The sequence below is a fragment of the Frieseomelitta varia genome, unplaced genomic scaffold (assembly GCF_011392965.1).
Source record: "Frieseomelitta varia isolate USP_RPSP 00005682 unplaced genomic scaffold, Fvar_1.2 scaffold_940, whole genome shotgun sequence".
NCBI lineage: Eukaryota > Metazoa > Arthropoda > Insecta > Hymenoptera > Apidae > Frieseomelitta > Frieseomelitta varia.
In genome coordinates, this window is record NW_025110746.1 from 328,509 (window position 1) to 343,493 (window position 14,985).

General features: G+C 40.7%; 1 long non-coding RNA gene across 1 annotated transcript in view; it reads left to right on the forward strand.

Annotated features, from left to right (window-relative positions):
* Positions 1-13,768, forward strand: part of LOC122537970 — a 98,553-nt gene extending 84,785 nt beyond the window's left edge. Inside the window, exons 2-3 of the long non-coding RNA XR_006308753.1 lie at positions 11,582-12,216; positions 12,320-13,768. This is a non-coding gene — a long non-coding RNA (uncharacterized LOC122537970). The remainder of the gene's footprint in view (positions 1-11,581; positions 12,217-12,319) is intronic.
* Positions 13,769-14,985: the final 1,217 nt, after the last annotated feature.

The following is a 14,985-nucleotide window of genomic DNA, read 5'->3' on the forward strand; positions in this document are numbered from 1 at the left end:
TATAGTAAGTTAAACTACGTGGATTAATTGTCAGCTCAATTGGAAAATTAACAACGAAGACAATGCAAAGGAAAACAATGACTGAAGAAAGCACGTTTCTGTCGCGAGTGCATCATTTGAAAATCACGTGCAGGAAATCGGACACATGCCTCTCTACATCGTGTCGATATAAATATTTCTGATACCGTTCAGTTCACGCGGGTTGAGGCTAATTCAACGACCATCGTCGAGCATTTCTTACTAAACCACGTTGCTTTTCGCGCTACTCTTGTTCAATGGAGGATGATCGAGATATCGAACCGTATCCGCTCCATCGCCACGCAACCGATGTACCTACGCGTAGGTAAATATGTGCGGAAGCGTCTAAACTGGTCGTCGGGCCCACAGACGATGTTTGCGGTCGGTCGTGCGCGAGTTTCGATGGCGATTATGCGAGCCGCGTCTGAACAACGCATACCATCACCCGCCGGAGGTAAGAAACGTGAAATTCCCCTGGGCGTCGCGCGATACGGGCCTCGCGTGGTTCTCGTAAGTGGTATCGGATCGATCAGTCCCAGACTCCTCCCGCGTGTTGCACAAAACGATTTCGATCGATATTGAAACCAATCAATGCAACTGAAGATGTATTACCGCGGAGACACTTAGTTTCTTTAGTTTGAGAGTTTGTGATGTAGTACGATAAATGTGCTGTAATATTCCTTTGTTGATTTCCTTTATTAATTACTGTTGATAAGAAGGTTTGACACGATTGATAATTAATAGAAGGTTTTAGGTACAATTATAGTAGAAGTTCATTTATAGAAACTTGTTGTGAAACGAATATTTTATTAGGTTATTCTCCTTTCACTCACAATTCCTGATGATCTTTCATTTAGTGTAAAAGGGAGTTAGCTTTCAAGTGATGAGTATAGCAATTTTGCAGCAACAAATTATCAGAAATTTGAATTGCTTTCTTATTGTTTCATTGAAAGTACCAAAAAGTAGAACTGCCTTCTTGTTCTGGCAACTGGTTTGCGGACCATAACGAGTGACTAAACCGTATACTGCAAATAGTTCGTCGCTTTCTTTTTCACTTCGTCGATAATGATATCACTGGATAGAAATTACTAAGAAGTAATAAATTTATTACTTGTTTTGCCTGGGTTATATTTATATATTTAAGTGGCACGTCTTCCAGCGCAAGAGGTTAATTCAAGTTAACAAACGTAATCGTTCAATCCACAGTTCTCTGGATTTTTGTTTCTTTAAGTTTCTCATAAATATGTTACAAATTATAATTTCTCAGCTTCCTCACTTCGAGCGCTCAAAGCTCGCAGTCGATCTCTAGCTGTAAAATATTTGTCATCAAACGTTTATCCACATGTCTGTAACATAGTCCGACAAAAATAGTCAGACTATTTCCGAGGACTTTGCAGAAGCTTTGAGAATGTAGGTCGCTGAGATTCGAAATACACATAATTCCCGGCGCAACTACTCAAGCTGATAGTCGAAATGAGGAGATAGAACGCGGAACGTTCTAAGCGGAATTTCAATGTCTTTGACTGCTCGTCATCGTTTCCGCAACGCGGGAACGTCAATTCGACGGAAAACCGCTGGTAGCTCGTTGTCTTCTCTTAAATCTGCGCATTGTGCTCGCGGACGTATCTTGCTCAAGCATGGTTAATATCTCGTCGACGCGGCACGCTAGGCATAATCTCCGACTCATTGAAACTTGGTCGCGCAAAAGCGCCAGCGACCCTAATAAGGGAACTTCTAATCTGTAAGCGGGGGAACCCGTACCTCGCGCAAAGATGGGAACGCGATACCACGGGCAAACTTCTTCGAGGCGAACTCTCCGAGGACTTGGTGATTTTTAATGCTTCAACGGCTTGTGTTCTGCGACGTACTCGGCGCTCGTAACGCGATCGCGTCGTTTGTTATACACGAGCGCACGCGTATATGTGATAAATACAACGAACGTGAATGTATTTTGGATTGAATGCAGACTGAGCATAAATTTGTTCCTCCTGCGAGAAATATTCTATCTTTGGTTAAATGCATCCAATAGAAAACGCGCAGCCTCTGAACGCAAGTAAAGTACCCGAATCGAAAATGCAAGTAATTAAAATACAACGTAATATCTTTTGCGAGTTAGAAATTACAGCAACTAATAGCTAGTTTTAGATATTGTAATCTGTGATTGTTTTAATTTATTGATTTTATTGATTCGTAAGTCACTGTGCAAAAGGGATCCGAAAAATAACTAGGTTTGGGGTATTTTCTTTTACACTATCTATAAAATTTATAATTAGTTATTATTTGCTATAAATTGCATCCATTCAATGTTGAAGCTATCAAGAACAATCAGAACATTTAAGTTTAGAACAAGTGGAATTGCAACATGCCAACCGAGTAGCTTCCCTCTCCGAAGAATAGATGTTCTGAATAGGTAATCCTTGTACAACGTTATGTATCCCCACGCAACATCACCGAAAGCTTCTTACAAAACTCGAAAGGCTTCGTCCTAGCACCGCACTAATTCCGTGTGTTGCATCTGTTTCCTTTTGCAAAAAAATTACTCAATCTATCAAGAACATCTATGTATTTCCAAAACATTTCAATTTAGATTTCACAAAATTAAGCGAATTTTAGAAATTCTCTATTATAAATTCAGTGTTAGAAACTGAATTGAAATTAGGCGAATGAAATGATCTAAAGGTGGACGAAGACTGCCAATATATTTACAAAAGATTAAATATACAAAACCTGATTGACATTGATACTCCAATTCTTTTTTTCTTAATTTCATAAAATTGTAAAAAGAGTATCCGGAAATTTCCTTTCACATGTAGATTGTTCTGCCAATGGAATTTTTGTGCTACCAATATACCTAGGAAGATAATCTTTAGAATTAATTATAAAAAAAGAAATGGTGGCCCATGTTCGAGCCAGTTCCTACCTAATTTCCTTCTCGACGCCTATTTCATTTCCAATCGTACCGCAACGTCGCAGTCCGAAAAAGCGTAGACGGATGAGTTTTCTGTTGAGCCAGTATAATGACAGTATGAAGGACAGAAGGGATAGAGGTGCAGTGGATGCGGTTAATGCGAAATGCTTTCGTTACGTATGCAGTGTAGCACGTTGCGCGCCTCTGTCGTCGTCTGTAGGTGGAAGCTAAAGATTCTAGGCACACGTGTCTCGGTAATGCGTGTAGCGTGTAGCTCCCACACGACAGAAGAGACGCCAGCAAGTTGGCAAGCGTCGGGGGTAGGACGTTCTACCGCGATGTAAATCATATCACTATCGTCTACCGTGCGTCTCTGTCCCCGCTGTGGGCGTGATGCTATAACGACGCGCTTACATAAATATGTTTCTATTATAGGGTCGATCGGATTTACGATTAGCAATACTATTAACGCGTCAGTATTCGACCCGGTGTAACGCCGTCCTTTCGCGATTTTTTCGTCAAACCTGTATCCTGATGTTTCTTTCGTCGAAATTTATTGGCCTCGTTGTAAACTCGTTCGTTTGTTCTTTATCGATGTGCTTGCGGATAGTGAATGTTTGAATCTAGACTGCCTAGGTCTCGTTGGTTAGTGAAATATTCTTTGATGTAGTTCGATTAAATATAAATGTTTCTTCGCGTCCTCTCGTTGTGATTTAGTAGAATAAGTACGGAAGATTGTCGATTTAATTTCATGTTTTTGTTAGATTGATTGGTTATATTTTAACGCGTGAGAAGTGAGTTGTTTTTCACTTTTCTTGAAGTAGCAATTCACAGTTAGGTTCATCCTGAAAAATATTAAACCAGTTAAAAGTGAAGATACTTGACAAAAAAGTAATTGCGACAAGTTCTTCCTACCTCGTACTAATTTCTATTACGAAAAACGATATAACAAGAAGTACGGTCGAACGTTTGCAAATGTATCTTTCGATGGTGCAATCGAGTGAAAAATTCAAAACGTTACAAATTACACAGATCTTGACGTATTAATGCACACTCTCGCTCTCCTATATGCCATTTCATCATCCATCGCCGTTTCATCGTCGATCCAATAAACGTAGATATATCAGTCGGAACATACGGAGGGGCTACGTTACTACACGGAGCCTTATTGGAAGAAGACGTAGCAGTTCTCCAGACAGAATTCAGAAGTCCATGTTCCGAGACGCGGACGTTGCTTGGAAGTTGACGACTGTTTATGAAACAAAAATGCAGAGAAGCATCGCGGAGTGGCAGGAAAGGGAAGACTCTCGTTCGAGTTGGCTGGTTCTATTCTGGAGAAGTCAAGGAACAAGACAGCTGTAACCCCGGCAAGTATAATGACCCGTATTAATGGACGTCGGGACGTCGTCGGGGGGGGGGGGGGTCCATTCGAAAACGTCTCTCTCCGGCGGCATTCGATGCGTCGCTTGCCATCCGAGGCACTCGATGAAAACAGACGTTTCACGATTCTTCTTCTTTCGTCGACGTTAAGACGGGAGATTCCCTCGTCTGATACCCTCGTCTGCATCGATATCAATGCGCAGACGACAATTCCGAGCAGCGTCGCTCAGAAGGAGATTTTTAAGTAATGGCACGCCGACATCCGCCACCCTTATATTTATGACAATAACCGATTCCTCGCCCCACACCCACCCAGGTATCCTCGTGGACTTAAAATGAACCGCCTCATGGCCAATTGTAATGCAACCGTCGACTCGAGGAAGAACTTTATTTATGCATAAGATTGCCGTGTTCCCCGGGGACCCTCTTTCCTTTCGTTTCGCATTGTTTCGCGTTCTCTTTCGTTCGTTGTGGAAATCTTATTACAACGACGCGGTTAATCCCTTCTGAATGGCAGGATTTTACGTGAAGTCATGCTGTCAATTTGAACGACGTTTTATCTTAATAAGTTGGAATCGTTTGGAGGAGTAGCTTGGATTTGTAAAGTATTTTCTGTAACATTTTCAGTTTAAAATTGTGTAACTATCACGTAAATATCGTTTGTTATACTTTGAGAAGGAAGTGTTGCAATAAAATAATAGCCAAACGTAGGATAATTATTTGTAACATTGGATAAATTTTATCACTGTAAACGTCTGCTGAATCGTGACATTAGATGGAGAGAAAAATTCAAAACTTCAATTCAGGTGAATCTATTAACCATTTGCAATCCACTGTACCGATACCGCGTTTGCTCGTCTCTGGACAAATTTGTCATGCTTATAGAAATTTATTTCCTAGAAATTTTAATTTTAAGAGGTATTGCACTCTTATTTTATTTTCAAAATTAAAACTTGGCTATCAATGCTCTGAAGTTTAAAATGGACCGCAAAGGATTAAAGATCAAATAAAATATTTATCACGATGATTACAGTGAATATCGAAATTCCTTAAAATTCCAACAACGAGCAAGTATCAGTCGAATCCTCGGAGTAACAGAAAATACGAAAATTACAAACGGAACCCATTATGTTGACAGTTTAATCAATCCTTGCGTCGCAAAGGTGAAATTTTTTTTGCGTATCGATTGCCTCGCTTCGTTTAGAGATACGCGAAACGATCTTTTCGCACGTAATATCTCGAAAGGGAAGAGAGGCAAACACGAGACGTAGGAATTCCCGGGCACCGCTTCCTCCAGCCGGCGGACGTTTGTCATTCAAAGCGGCCGATTCTCCGGTTCAGAACGGTGGAAGGAACAAGGCTCAGCCGGCTGCCGCGAGTGGGTGTATTTTTAAGTAATTGCGCATCAACTCGGCCGTCCTGCTCACAATGGCAAAGTGAGTGGCAGCCGATGGATTTGCCTGGTCGTGGAGCACGGTGGAAGAAAGAGGGTCGCGTCGTGCCGTGACGATGGTGATGGTGGTGGTGTGTGCAGCACTGTGTGCCACTGTGTTCCGTCTCGGGGATCTCGTCTCGAGCCTTGGCGATTATGTAAATGTTGCTCATGGAGGCGCAACAGATGCCACTCGGGCTCTTTCTCATCTCCAGCCGTCTCTCTTTCACCGTGAGGTCGCGTTACGCCTACACCCTAATCCAAGTAACGTCTCCAGCCGCGACGTTCTCCGCGGGATATTGTTTAGATCCTCGAGAGAACGAGATTCCTTACAAATTCCGGGAAGCACGGGGAAAATCCCCCGAGCCACGCGAGAGTGTGCGAATTGTAAAGGGAGACGACGGAAACCACCCTTCAGCGGTGTGATTCGATCATCGGTAGCCATACACCGCGGTTTTGAAACTTAACGAAAGTTCCAGCACGGGTTGACCGTGCTGTCGTATCGGTCGCAGCGAATGAGAATTAAGAAAGTATCGTCGAAAGCATCAGAGTTTGAATATCGTGCACATCTTTTCATTACAGTTTCGTGCAATTTCCATAAATTTTCTCCCTCTCTCTTCGATCCTACAAAAATTTTCCTTCGACCACAAAGAAACAAGAATGAAACTAAATCGTTTTCACCGGCGCGTATTCACCGACAGAGTTGGTCGACTGTTGCATCCGCCGATCGGGGATAAACATTTCCTGTCTGGCGGATTTTATATTGGATTACATTCAACCGGTGATACCGTATCTTTCGAAAATGCAAATTATCAAAGACACAGTTATATCTGAGTACATTCGAGAGACTCTCTCTGTCTCTTTATATATATACATATATATCGAGAGGATTACGGCGTTCTCACGCGATCACGCGGCCTTCGTGGCCGATTAGCATTCAGACGGATCTATCAGCTGGAATTAATTATCGCGTTCGTCCCGCGATAACAGTGTTGGAACCTATTTAAGATAAAATATATCGTCGCGCGCTCTGCGTCGCCGATATTTTTTCCCTCGATTAAACGCAGTATATATCAGCCTGTCCTGTATAAACGTCCGCCGATAACGCCTGTCCCGGCGGCGACGGATCGCGCGTCTCTCGCCCCGGCGAAAAATCCAGGCGTGTCAGCCGCGACTACGCGCAACAGAATTACTCGTGTTACCGTGCCTGCATACCGTATATCTCGGCTAATGGATCCGGTCAGGATAAATAGCCAGGAGAACGTCTCGCGGCGATCGCGAAGAGTGAGCGAGCGAGTGGGAGAGAGAGAAAGAGAGAGAGTGAATGGGGCAGAGGGCGGGAGGAAAAGAGGAGCCATCGATCGGATCTCGGACGCGCGCGAGCCCCGTAGAACCGTCGAAGGTGCAACGTGTCGTTAATAACCGCTTCCACGCCGTGGAATGCCAACTCGGGTTTAATCATCGCGGCTCGATAGGGCGAGAAACAGGCGGCGATACGCGGCGCGCGACGCCAGCACGCTTCGCCGGACAGGGCTGATTTTCGCGATGATAGAACGAAAGGGGACTCATAAATATTCATGGACTAGCGTGTTACGATAATACCGCAAATGCGCTGCTCTCTACACGGTTTACGTTCTTTTTTCTCTCTTTCTTTCTCTCTCTCTCTCTCTATCTCTCTCTCTCTCTCCCTCCTCGCCCTCGTTGTTGGCTCGCGTTTTGCTGTGAATTCGTTCTATTTGGCGGCGCGCGGGGTGAAAAGTGGTCCGATGATGCGATGCGTTTGTGGATCGAAGCTGTCGTTTAATATTTTCGAAACGAATTTTTTGGTGGGGAGGGGAGAGAGGGGAATTAATGCAGTAACGTAGTAGAAGTAATCATGAAACAATAAAAAAATCGTAAAAGCAGTTACGGGTTTCAATTCGTTGTTTGTCTACTTCACGAGGTGAAAAGTGGTTCAACGAGTGGTGATACGTTGTCGATTGAAACAATTGTTTAACTTTTTTTCAAGTTCATTTTTCTTTTAGGAATATCAATAAGTTAATGCAGCAGCGCGGATCGTAATTCAGTCAAATTTTCAAAATATTTATGGGGTATATCGTAGCATTAGAAAGAAGTCACTTTGCTTTTTTACATTTTCGAGTATTTATCAGTAGATAATTAAAAATATAACCACTTGTAACAAATAAAGAAGTATGAAAATAGATAAATACGTATGAAAATAGATAAATAAAAAGCAGCAAATTGCATCGGAGAAGAAGATCTCGGTGAAAGGTGTGTAATTGACTCGTTAATCAACTCGGTGCATAATGTATGACCGCGTAATTCGTCGCGATGGCAACTGTTTGAAAAGCACGGAGAGGTCTATCTGGACGATATTTTATCATAAATCTCGTCCACCGATGAAACGCCCAAGCATCAGCATTGTTTGGTGAAAATAAACACTCTCGTTTAACGACGTTTAACGTCGTTTGTCTTCTTAAACTGTCGTCATTTCTTTCTCCATTTATTCCGAAGACGGCGCGCTTTAATAGCTATTATCCGGTGTCTCCATTATCACCTCTAATTTCGTTTATTTTCGCACTTCCGTCGAGCCAGGTTCAGCGAACGAGATGCTCACCATGAATGGTAGTTGGTTTTGGAGACTTCTTCTTACCGGTTTCAGTGGCTCGCGCTACGCTGGCTCGCTGGTAATGAAAGAACGCGTCAGTATTCATAGCTTGGCGCGCCATAATCATATGGTAAATGGGTCTCGTCGGTTTTAGGTTTACGAGCCGCGAAGTCGTTCGATCACGTTTCACCAGCGTCGATGATCGACTGCGCCGTCGAAGGTTTCTCGTCGGGCAAGGTGTTAATTTCGCCGAGTATCACGCGACGATCGATTCCCTATTCCATGTATTAAACTTTATCCGGAGTATTCGAAACGATCCTGCTGGAATACGCTGATATATATAGTATAATTTGTTGAGAAAGCATGTCAGATAGCGTTTTTTACATTTTCTTTGCACGCAGTGGACGGGAGAAGAAATTTAGAATTTTAAATCATAAAAATCAGAATATTCTAGATGAATATCTTTAATAGAGACATATTTTTTAAAATTGTGAATTTTAGATCAGAATTTATTTTGCACTTTTTACATTTTCCTTAGACATGCAAGAGAAACGGAAATTCAATGGACGTGTGCACGTGTATACTTAATAAATGATCGATTAAATTAAAAGTAAATCATGTTTAAAGATCAATTTTTACACGTCTATGAGAAATTTGAAGGTATAAAAATACACGGAATTCACAATATGTAGGACACATTACAATTACAATATTCCAATAACAATTCGACTTTCTTCATTGCAATTTCTTCTCACACTTCCACTTCAAGTTTATGCGTTTCCCTCTTGTACTTTCCTACTTCCTTTGGTAGCGCTTCCGTTACGAACTATGTTACGAATAAATATTACGAATAAGATGCAACGTCTGTTGACAGCGATAGAAAACTACGAGAGACCGAGAGATCTTCTTAATTGCCGCGCTTGCAATTTGATGCACAGCTCGATGGCTGCCTCGAAGGCGTTCGATCTTCCTTTTCTTCGCGAAACTTCCGATTCCGCGGGCTACTAGACGCGCGCGACCTTTTTCCACGGGAAACTTCGCCGCGTTCAACTCTCGCCGGAACTGCATTAGAGTTTCCGTTTTAAAGAAGTTCCAGCCGGAGGCTGCGAAGGACCTTGCGAGACGTCTTGTGGAGTTTAGTTCGGACGTCGGAGATTCGGTTAAACCAGCGACTGTTTATCGCCGGGCTGATTCTTTGGAACTGTGCAGACAGAATAATCTTAGTATGCTCGACGAATCATCGCGAGAGTCTCGGATAGTCATCGATTCGTTAATTACATGACCACCACCGCGGATCATTGGAATTCCACAAAAAAGAAACGCTTAGCGCGATCAAAAATTTCGGTTAAAATAAAGGGAGGATACGGAGCAAAAATTTGTATAATATTATGTTCGTTGAGCTTGTATTTAAAACAATATTACATATGATGTTAATACTTGTTTATCGAAATATGTTGGAAAAAATTCGCGGGACATAAAACTTGTTTTAAAATACTGTCCCGCCTCATCCTGTATCTATTTATTGTTCAAATGTTATATTGAAATTAATTGAATAATGGTATTTTTATTTATTCGCGAATAATTTTATTTACTTATCTTAACCACGGATAATTTTATTTATTTATTTAATTACTTGTTTGTCTATCTTAATTGTGAATAATTTATTAGTCATTTATCTCAACGATATGACGGATTTCAAATTTTCTTTTTTTCTTTATAATTGCTTGAACAATACTTTTGTTAAAATTAATATTGATTTCTGTTTATACTTAAACATAATCGTATAAATCTATTTATTTTGATCATTATGTAAATTATTCAAATTGAAATTGTTTGACATAATAACATTCAAGATGGAGAAGCCTTGCTTATTTGCAGATGCGAAAAACACATAGAAGAATAAGATCACCATATTGATCAATCGTTTCTTTTTGGCAACGTGGAAGCTTCGAAAACAATCGCCATTTTATCCCGCATTCTCATATTTTACTCCAACGATCACCGATACGTGCGATTTATCAAAATCGTTTCCAAACGACCGTCCGCTCTGCTATTAATTAATAATTATCAATCGCTCCAATTTGCCGCGTTTCCAATATTTCTTAACTTTTGATTCGAGTTAATTTGTTACGGGGAAGAAAGTTGGTTAAAAATGTATGAAACGAGCGCTTCCTTTCCGCTCAAACGTCGTCCTTCCGCTTTAACGCGAGTAATTAACGAGCTGCCGGTGTGTCGTGGAAAAAATCTTCAACCAACTTGACCTTGACAATAGACCGTGTAAATGGGCACGAGTTAAGAAACGATGGTCGCCGGCGGTGATTAATATGCTGGTACCTGTGTCGCGGCGCCTCAAAGGCCAAAAAGAACACGCGGTGGATTCCGGTAGGAGGCGATGTCCGATGGTTAGAGATGGGATCGAGTACCTCACAAGTAGGTTCGAACTTTCAGTGTCCTTGCACTCGAACTCATATTTTCCGATGTATTTTTCTCGTATCAAGTACAGTAAGTGATCGGATTGAACTGCGAATAATTCTGGCAACGACAACTTCCACGAAATAGCTTTATGTTCGGATAACAAACACCTCACACAGCGACATATATGTGTAAAATATAAATTTATATATATATATATAATTTTAAATTAATATAAGTAATATAATTAATATAATATAATATAAAAGTTTTATAATAAAAATATATTTTAGTAATAATTAAAAATTAATAATAATATTAATAGTTTAAAGTAATGAAAATTAATTGTTTAAAAATAAATAAGTAAAATATATTTTGTACCTTTTGTGTCAGAGCTAATTAATTTATTTTAATAATTTTAATTATCTCGAAAGCAAATGATCTCAATATATATAGATAGATAGAACTGTGTTTTACTGCCATCTATGACCGATTAACGAACAATTCCGGTAGCAGCATTGAACAGTCCATGTTCGTTAACCAATCACCCACTAATTCAAATAGAATAATTTCGAATGTTCCTGACTATTTTCTAAAATGAGAAAGTAAATAGTTTACCATTGCCATTTTTGTGATCTCCCTCTTGAATTTGATTGTAGTAAAATATTCGGCTCGTTTTTCCGTTTGCTATTTTCTTTTTTTTCTTTATCATATTGACAATACAATCTTCTAACAGTTTATAGTTTGGGGATATTTCATATTTTAGTTTCGAGAATTCCAAAATGTTACAGGTTGATAATTTTTGTCACGAATTTTGTTACAGTGATTCTTGGCAGGACAACTCGTGAAACGAAACTTGGACGTTGAATTCATTCGGGATTCGTAAGTATCCTATCCACCCATACCTATCGATGATCCCAACGATGGATGGGAAACGAAGTAGAATGAAGTATGAACCGTTTGTCGTGACTCTCGATGGGGGAAAAGGGGAGAAAAGGGACTGCCTGCCTGCCGTGGCTTCTCGGGAAACAAAAGCCGACGAAAAAAATGTCTTTCGACAACGCAGCGATTTCTCGTCGATCTTTGTTCTTTTCGTTTCAGATCTGATCATCCCCCTTTTTTCTTCCCTCCCTCTCCTTCTTTTCTCTTTCTCCTTCCTCCTCTCTCGACTTTGAAGCTTTTAAACTGTGGAAACGTACCAATTTTCCCACTTTTCCTGGAAGGATCGGTGAAAGAAAAAGGTCGTCGAGAAAGAAGAATAATAAGAGAGAGAGGCGAGTGGGAGGAGTCACAGTACCGACTACGGAGGAAGTGTAAAAGGGAAGAGTGCCCCTATCGATATATTCTTTGACAAGACCGGCAGCGATGAATTATTCAATGTAGTAATCGCGACCGTGTCGCAATTGCGAATCGTTGCACGGTTATGCGCGATTCTACGTACACCATGCATGAAGAGAGGTAAGTTTAAAGCCGTGCTTTTCTCTCTCTTTCTCTCTCTATCTCTCTCTTTCTCTGTCTGATCATTTGTATGTTCCATGTGCGCCTAATGATCGCCGTTTAGGGACTACTGATTCCTCGTTGACCTTGGTTAATTGGAGAACGTCATAACCTTGCATCTGGCTGCTCTTCTCGGAGCTATGAACTTTCTCACAAGAATTTTTCTCGTTTCTTCCTGTTGTTTTCGTTGTTCTGCGGATTTTTGTGCATTTGCAGGAAATTTTCAAGTGCAAAATTGCACGCAAATATGTAAAAATACATAAAATATTCAAAGCACAATGCTCTTTGTAATGTTCGATACGTGAAGCAAATTTCTATCAATTTTCTATTTTCCTTTTTTTCTTATTCTATTCACAAAAATATAAATTTGCATAAAAATCCGCAATCCAGTAATTACGATTGATTGTAACTGAAAAAGAGCATATTAAATCATTAAGGTTGTTATCATTAAATCCTTAAATCGTTCGAATCAACTTTGATGTCGGGCATATACGTGTATGTACGAGATCTGAGAATATATTGCTTTTCTATCGATTTATATTGGCTAAACGCTGTTTTATTGCGTAGTTTGCTCGGCAGTCAGTCGCTCAGCGGTTTCACAGCGAATTATGTGTAATTGAGGAAATGCGGTAGAAGTAAATCTATAAAGAAAGAAGCTGACGTGGAAAAGAAAAGAAAATAACATTCCGCTTGTATAAACAAATCTGCTTAAGAGAATAAATTTTTCGTTTTACGTAGGAATTATACGAACAGATTGTGAAACTTGCGTTAGAGAAATAAAATGCAAAGAATAGAAAAAAAATCTCGAAAAATGCAGCGCTGTGAATCGATGAAAATTTTCTATGAAAATTTGCGAATTATTTCCAACAATCCGACACTTTAAAAATGTGTTAAAAATATACATAAATGTACGTGAAGTATTTATCTGGAAGATGATAGAGGTGATCGGAGATCGTTCGAGAGTAGCGAGGGTGTAAACGTGTCTGTTGGAAAGCGAAGATCACGAGGCGTCTCATTAGCACCGCGTTTCAGAGTTAACAATGATTTTACAAAGTCGTTGGATCGTTCGGAGCTGCATAACGCCTACGAAACGCTATCACGTAATGTCGTAAACAGCCGATAGCTTCTGCCAACCGTAAAATTGCCAACTGACACGAGGTAGAAAATGTCGCGCGACTTAACGGCGCTGTAAACGATTCGTTTCTTGTCCGCAACGAAACGAACTGAAATTCCAATATTTCCCTGCAATTTAAATTGATGAAAGATTTATTCCTTAACATTTTTTTCTGATGAAAACTGTAACAGTTACCAACCAAACATAAATAAAATCTAGAGGACACAGCTATATTAGCTGTTTTGCGTGTGCATACACGTTTTGTGTATGAAACACATAAATCTTCTAATATCGATAGCCATTTTCTTGCGTGGGATGGTACATTGTGTATAGAATTATATATTACTATAAATTTGTGTATAGAAAATAAACACATTTCCAATGCACAATATAGCAAGAACAAACATACATATAAAATAATGTATGAAGTACAAATGCAATAAAGATGTATTGAAAGTTTCCCTGCATATTGACTAATGATAATATTATCTTTCACACTATTATATTTCAACATTCCTTTTCACAAGAAAAAACGAACATACACACACACACACACACACAAAAGAAATCAACCACACTCGCCAGAAAATCCCTCATCGATATCCCATTACCTCGAGCAGTCCCCTCGCCGTCATCTCAAGTCTTCCGTATCTCCTCAGGATTGCGATTTCATTATCATGCAAATTCCATTAGCTGATATCTCCGAAACAAGCGCGTTCGAATCTTCGCTCGTCTCGTCAGATATGCACGGCCAGCGCTATCTGTTCCACGTTAACTCCAAGTGTATCCACGGTCATAAAACAATCGGTTGGCACGAGTCACCGTCGCTCGTCAGCAAGAAAATCCTCCCTTTCCAGCCCTCTGCCAACGGATGGGGGAGTGTCGTCGCCGTTCGGTGACCGACCGTGTTCAGCGAACGCGTGCCGTCGGAAGCTGCGACACGGTTTAGCTCTCAGGAGGACAAATAGAAATGGCCCCGGGGGAGGCTGGCTCCTGGACAGAATGAGAAAACGTGGTAACGACGGGAGGGAGTTTGTTGTCCGGCCTCGTACAACCGTCGCAGGCTCGTCGTCCACCGCCCTCGACCACCGTCGAATTTCACCGGCGACAGTGACGGCCGTTTCATGCACGCCAGGCCTTTGTTCGCGGGTAATTAGAGTAATTGACGGGACGGGCGGTGGACGTTGGTCTTCGTCGCGATTTAATACAAGCGCCTGGCCAGCGTTTCTCTCGCCGCGAGGACTCGTTTCGCCTCGGAAGACTAGTTGGGATTCACGCGACGATGCCAAGAAAATGAAAGTCCACGAAGTTTGTTTTATTTTATTATTTGCGAATATAACGATTCGATTCGGTTACGTAATGGTAAAACCGCTCTGATGAGTTGTAAGTACGGATTACGGAAGAATTAAACGTTAGCAACATGTGACTTTGGTCATTGACGTAGGCATTGATATTAAAAATGTTTGTTAATTCTCTTAACAGCCGTCTCTTACAATTTTTCTATGTGTCATGTAGAATGATAATTGTAAGAATGGAGTATGTAACAATTTAATAAATAAAAGCTCAATTGGTGTCAACGGTTATAGCTTTACAAGATTTATACGATAATTTCTATG